Source organism: Leptonychotes weddellii, chromosome 4 (assembly GCF_054177405.1).
Source record: "Leptonychotes weddellii isolate Sample4059 chromosome 4, ASM5417740v2, whole genome shotgun sequence".
In the NCBI taxonomy this organism is placed as follows: domain Eukaryota; kingdom Metazoa; phylum Chordata; class Mammalia; order Carnivora; family Phocidae; genus Leptonychotes; species Leptonychotes weddellii.
Genome location: NC_138372.1, coordinates 28,814,295 through 28,820,835, shown reverse-complemented (window position 1 = coordinate 28,820,835; position 6,541 = coordinate 28,814,295). Strand labels below are relative to the sequence as shown.

Below are 6,541 nucleotides of genomic sequence, written 5' to 3'. Positions count from 1 at the left end.
CCATATATACAGTGGAGTATTACTCAGCCATCAGAAAGGATGAATACCCAACTTTTACATCACATGGTTGGGACTGGAGGAGATTATGCTAAGTGAAATGAGTCAAACAGAGAAAGTCAATTATCATATGGTTTCACTTTTTTGTGGAACATAAGGAATAGCATGGAGGACATTAGGAGAAGGAAGGGAAAAATGAAGGGGTGGAAATGGGAGGGGGAGAGGAACCATGAAAGACTATGGACTCTGAGAAACAAACTGAGGGTTTTAGAGGGGAGGGGGGTGGGGGGATGGGTTAACCTGGTGATGGGTATTAAGGAGGGCACGTACTGCATGGAGCACTGGGTGTTATAATAAAACAATGAATTGTGGATCACTACATCAAAAACTAATGATGTATTGTATGGTGACTAACATAACATAATAAAATGAAAATAAATTTTAAAAATCATGCACTTGAGGAAAATGAAAAGTGATCCCAAAAGTCTGAGAAGGAATGGCACGTAAATAAGTGATAAATATGTATGTAAATCCAAACGTTGTCTGTATAAAATAATTCTAATAATATCTAATTTATTAAGTTAAAAGAACAGAATTAAAATGCAGAAAATAATCGCTTATAAGTCAAGTGAAGATGCGATCAGTAGTAAAGAGTTTTAAAGTCTTTGCAATATTCTTTGAGTTGTTTAAACTTGGATTTGCAAATATATCATAAAATTTCAAGGATAACCACCCAAAGAATAGATATAGGTTTTAAATTTAAAACAAATAGAGAGGGGTAAAAAAAAAAAAAAAAACCCTAGCCACTTAAAAAACAATATACAAAAACCAAAAGGTAAGAAAGGAGGGAAAAAAACAGAAAAATGGACAAATAAAATTAAAATGTAAGTATAGGGGCACCTGGGTGGCTCAGTCAGTTAAGTGTCCGACTCTTGATATCAGCTTGGGTCTTGATCTCAAGGTTGTGAGTTCAAGCCCCACGTTGGACTCCACACTGGGTGTGGAGCCTACTTAAAAAAAAAAGGTAAGATAGTATAAACACAGCAAATATACCAATAACTACACTAAAAGCAAATAGACTAAACCTGCCAGTTAAAAGGCAGAGATGAGGGGGGAGGAGGGAGAATTCAGCTTTAAATTGTTTTGTTTTGTTTTTTTCAGCTTTAAATTGTTAACAAGAGATATACCTAAAGCATAAGGCCATGAAAAGGTTGAAATAATAGTATGGAAAAAGATAATAACCAAAAGAAAGCTGGAATAGCTATAGTAATATCAAACAAAGTAAATTTCTAGATGAAAAGCATCACTAGTGAAATAAAAGGTCAGTGCATAGAGATAAAAAATTCAATTCTCCGTGAAGATACAACTCTAAACTTGTATATACCTCTTAAAACATCCACGAATTACATCTTTTTAAACAATGAAAGTACTGTAGAGAGAAACTGACATATCTACTACTCAAAGAAATTTCACACATTTTTTTTCCTCAATTATTGATGGGTCAAACAAACAAAAATAAATGGGCACCTATAGATGTTGGCACCTACCATTAGAGAATACATATTGTACTCAAGCACACATGAAACATTGTAAAAATTGATCACCTATTAGGCCATAAAACAATTATCAACAATAAAAAAAGTAAAGACTTGAAAGAAGTATGGAAGTTCATATACTCAAATCTTCTCTTTAAGAAACAAAAGCTCACCTACTTTAGGAAGTCTTCCTCAATCACCCTTCTCTAGCACTGATACCACTGACTTCAATCCTCAGATTGATACTTATATATGGCTTCTTTCATTTTAATTAATGGATACATGAGTAATCACTATTTTACACATGTATATATTAATCTCCCCCAAAGAAATCACATATTTCGAAGAAGTGTATCTAAGTCAATTTGTCTTACTCTTACAAATAAAAAGGGCTTCACAACTCAGTGGATAAATGAAGGAGCAACATGTCAGGTAGAGAACAAACTTAAAGGAGGGCATCAGGCCCAAAGGTAGCATTCTCTTTGGAGTCCCTCATTTCACAGATTAGACCCAGCCCTTTGGATGTGGACAATTTATGCCCAGTCCATGGATAAGAAGACTTGTCCATTGACAACGTGTACAGCAGAGGCAAGGGACCTAGAGATGAATCCTGACTTCCCCATTTAATAGCTTGGTGAACTTGACAAGTCTCTAAACCTCACTGAGGCAGTTGCTACATCTGTAAAACGGGAATAATATCCACTTCTCACACCTATTGTGAGAACTAAAAGTCAATGTTGAGTGTATCTAGCATGCAGTAAGTGCTCCATGAATATTTCCTTCTCCTTTCCTAAGGAAGAAAGAGGAACTTATGTTCTTCCTCAAGAGTCTGAACTGAAAAAGGAAAATTGCATCTTACCTGGGAAGTGGTCATCTCTTCTTCCTCCTAGGCAAGGTCAGGGAGTTAAGGAGGCAGAGCTGGAGAAGGAAGGAGCCATGAGACACCAAGCCTTCCTTGCAGCTCCCAGAGAGTGTGGCCATTGTTCTGCCTTGTCTGAACCATTCCCTCAACCCCCCTGCCCTATGTTGCCTTCTTTTCTCCATGCTACAGATTGTTCACCATCTCAGTTAAGTTGTCCTTCCTCTGTTCTGAGTCAAACCTCGACAGTGTCTCCCTGTTCTCTGAAAGTGGTCACGTGACCCAAGCCTTGCTAAGTAACCTCTGCAGCCCCAGCAGCTCCACAATCCCGTCCTCCTCCACACCCCAGCCTTGGCTCAGTTTTGGCAGGCCTCAGGTCACAGGTGTGTCCCCTCAAGGATGGGTTCCAGCTGCCTGTGTTGCTGCAGCCTTCATTCATTAGAGCATGGCTTGTTCCCACTGGCTCAGGAACAGCATGTCCTTGGCTGGCAACTTTCTCCAGGGCTCCAAATCTCTATCCGGCCCCCTCCCCCCAACAAGTCTTCGAAAACCCAGCCGGGCTCAAAGCTCCGCTAAGCACCTCTCAGGATACATACCTGGAGGAACTCGGGCTAGGGACCTCTGGACAGAAGAACGGCAACGCAGGCGACCAAACACTTGAGGGAGAAACCTGAGGCACCAAAGGTTGGATGCCCCCGGGGCCACACTGCTCTGAGAGGGGAGACACAGGATCGCGGCCCCGACCTGGGAGGCGCTCAGAGCCGGAGCAGTCGGTCACAGGGCTGCGGAGCCAAGCCTGGAGTCGGAAGGAGAAAGGGATCCACGAGCCACTTGGAGGCAGATGCCACTAACCCCCGTCGGAGATGAGCAGAGCACCGTGAGGTGAGTGCTTTAGAGAACCTGAAAGGTTCCCACCCTCTACAGTCAAATCTCGGCATCACACTCTTTTCGAGACCATCGCCCCCGGGGCCCCAGATTTGGGGGTTCAAGTCCCTCCATCGCACCCGCACTCCGGCGTTCTGATCTCCATCGTTCCGCTGACCCCTACTGCCCCTGTAAGCCCCAGTCTCTCCGCGAGCGACTGCTGGCGCTGCGAAGAGCTCGCTGGCCGGGACTAAGCCCGCCGCCCGGCAGCACTGCGCCTGCGCGCGGGGAGCCCGCGGCACCTCCCACAAGACCCCGCGGCGCGCCGCCTCAGTGCCCCCCGGCTGCCGGGTGAGCAACCTGGCCCCGCGGCGTGCAGAGGTTCCTCTGCCAGCCCTGCCGGTAGGTAGGAAAGTCACTTTTTAATTTCAGTTCCTGGGATCCTCAGTGGGAGGACGTTCTCCCTCCTTCCGATGTGGAAGCTTGCGCCGCACGGCAGAGCTCCGAGCCCGAGCCTCGCACTTGGGAGTCTGGCTTCTTAGGGGTTGAGGCTAAGAGACGGGCAGGGACTGGTTCCTCTTATTTGGCCGGTGGTCCTTTCTGGAATGTCATCGCACTGGCTCCTCTGGGCCAGCAGGCGTTCTCAGATAGGGTCGGCCCGGGGCCTGAGTGTGCGGCCCTCCCTCTCGCACAGTTCTCTGATGCGTAGCCCCAGCCCAAGGTGACCCCGCCAAACCCCGGGCCTCTCCCCCGTCCCCAGTCAGAACACTTAATGTGATCCACTTGGCCACCCTTTCTCCCTCCTGTTTCTATACAGGTTTCCTACCTCCTCCTTGTAAGCAGCCTCAATCTCCACGAGGGCATCTCTTAGAATCCTCACTTGATTTTTGGAGCAAACCCCAGGGGGCATTCTCCCCCAAGGCTGATTCATGGCTGCTGGTTTCCATCCCCACCCGCCAACTAATCTTGAAGTTATTTCAGGTGGTGGGGGTTGTCAGAACAGGTCTGGGGAAATGGTGGAGGATGGAGAAGCCTGTTTGGTCACCTTTTAGTAAGTCCTGGAAATGGAGAGGTTGTCTGGCCCCCAGTTATTTATGGCTCTTTTTACATTGTGGGGTGCTTAATGCCTCACCTCTTAATCCTAGTTTCCATCCTGAACTAAAGGACAAATCCCAGTTAACGTCATGTTCTGCACCTGTGACTCTGGTAGTCGGCCCTGTTCACAAATGTTCTGGGTTCCCTCCTCTTTCCAGTACATGGTAGGACTGCAATTTCCCATCCCTTGGAAGTTAGTGATGACAGTGCAAACTGTTTGGCCACAAAATATGAGCAGAAGTACTGTATGCCACTTCCAAAGGGATCTTTTAGGAGCCAATGCACAATTTGTCATGTTTCTTTTCCCTCTGCCCCAGAAATTGTAATGTTCAGTGTGTAGGCAGCCTCTAAAATGGCCCCCAATTATCCCCTGCACACTTCAGGTCTCTGTCACATTTTGGTAATTCTCGAAATTTCAAACTTTCTCATTTTTATATTTGTTATTGTGATCTATGATCAGTGATTACCACTTGCTGAAAGCTCAGATGATGCTTAGCATTTTTTAGCCAGAAAGTATTTTTTCAATTAAGGTATGTACATAGTGTTTTTAAACATAATGGTATTGCACACTTATACAGACCACAGTATATACAGTATATACATACATATACATGTAATATAACACATATACATACAGTATATATAGTATATATATACATATACAGGCTTATACCATTTTTTTAAGATTTTATTTGTGATCTTTCAGCCTCCATTCTTTTTTATTTGTCAGAGAGAGCACAAGCAGGGGGAGTGGCAGGCAGAGGGAGAAGCAGGCTCCCCGCTGAGCAAGGAGCCCAATGCAGGACTCGATCCCAGGACCCTGAGATCATGACCTGAGCCAAAGTCAGACACTTAACCAACTGAGCCACCCAGGCACCCCTGGGCTTATAACTTTTAAATGCACTGGAAAACCAAAAAAATTTGACTTGCTTTATTGCAGCAGTCTGGAACTGAACCTGCAATATCTCCAGGGTACGTGTGTACTTCAGTGACAACCCCTGTGTTAGTTATAGGGGATTAAACTGCTGTAACAAATAGACTTCCCAATGCATTGGCTCAAGCAAAATAGGAGTTCCCTCCTCTTCCTTATTTCACAGTACAGGGTAGGTGGTCCATGTTGGTGTGCCGCTCTCTCCCATGTGGTCATTCAGTGACTTAGTCCGTTAAGGCTGCTATAACAAAATGCCATAGACTGGGTAGCCTACAAGAACAGAAATTTCTCATAGTTCTGAAGGCTGAAAAGTCTGAGATCAGGGTGCAGCATGGTCAGGAGAGGGACCTCTTCAGGCTGGCAGACTTCTTGTACCATCACATGGCAGAAGGGGCTAGTGAGCTCTGTGGGACCTCTTTTGCAAGGGTACTAATCCCAATCATGAAGTCTGCCCTGATGACCTAATCATCTCCCAAAGGCCTCACCTCCTAATACCATCACCTTGGGCATGAAGTTTTCAACATATGAATTTGAGGAGAACACAAATGTTCAGACCATAGCAATGATCCAGACTATAGTGGCTCTGCCCTCTTCAACACATTACTTCCAAGGCTGCTCTGGCTGACACAGTCTAGCCACCAGAAGACCATCTCCACTCCCAACACCCTAGTCCAAAGCACCATCATCTGTTGTCTGGACTCTGGAACAACTGCCTCTTAACTAGTCTCCCTATTTGCCATCTTGCCATCCCTACTATCTATCCCCCACACACAGCCAGGGAGAACTTTTCAAAAGTAAATCAGACTCTACCAGTCTTCTGCTCAAAATCTTCACAACCTTCCCATCACATTTAGAATGCAATGTCACATACTCTGGAAACCTATCTAATGCACAAAACTCATCTCCACATCTCTCCTCCAGCCACACTGGAATTCTCGCTGGTTCTCAACAGGCCAGACTCACTCTTGCCTCAGGATCCTTGCAGGTTCTTTCCAATGCTCCTTCCTTCACTGCATTCAGGTCTCGGCTTAAAGGTCTCTTCTCAGAGGACTTCCTTTGCTACTCCATCTTAGTTTCCTATCACATTCAATGTCCTCACAGGTTTTAAAGAGTGTTTTACTGGTCAATACCTAAGATGATCATTTATTTGTTTCTTGTTGAGTAAAGTGCTGGTATCTTACGTTTTTTGGTCACTGCTGTGTTATCAGTATACAGTTAGAACAGGGGTAGGCAATCTACACCCGAGGAACAAATCTGTTT

The 6,541-nt window shown here is 45.0% G+C and overlaps 1 long non-coding RNA gene across 1 annotated transcript in view; it reads right to left on the bottom strand.

The window, feature by feature from the left end:
* LOC102727927 (uncharacterized) overlaps positions 1-3,608 on the bottom strand; it is a 12,270-nt gene extending 8,662 nt beyond the window's left edge. Inside the window, exons 1-2 of the long non-coding RNA XR_014144833.1 lie at positions 2,988-3,608; positions 2,392-2,450 (exon numbers count right to left, since the gene is read on the bottom strand). This is a non-coding gene — a long non-coding RNA (uncharacterized LOC102727927). The remainder of the gene's footprint in view (positions 1-2,391; positions 2,451-2,987) is intronic.
* Between the last annotated feature and the right edge of the window lie 2,933 nt (positions 3,609-6,541).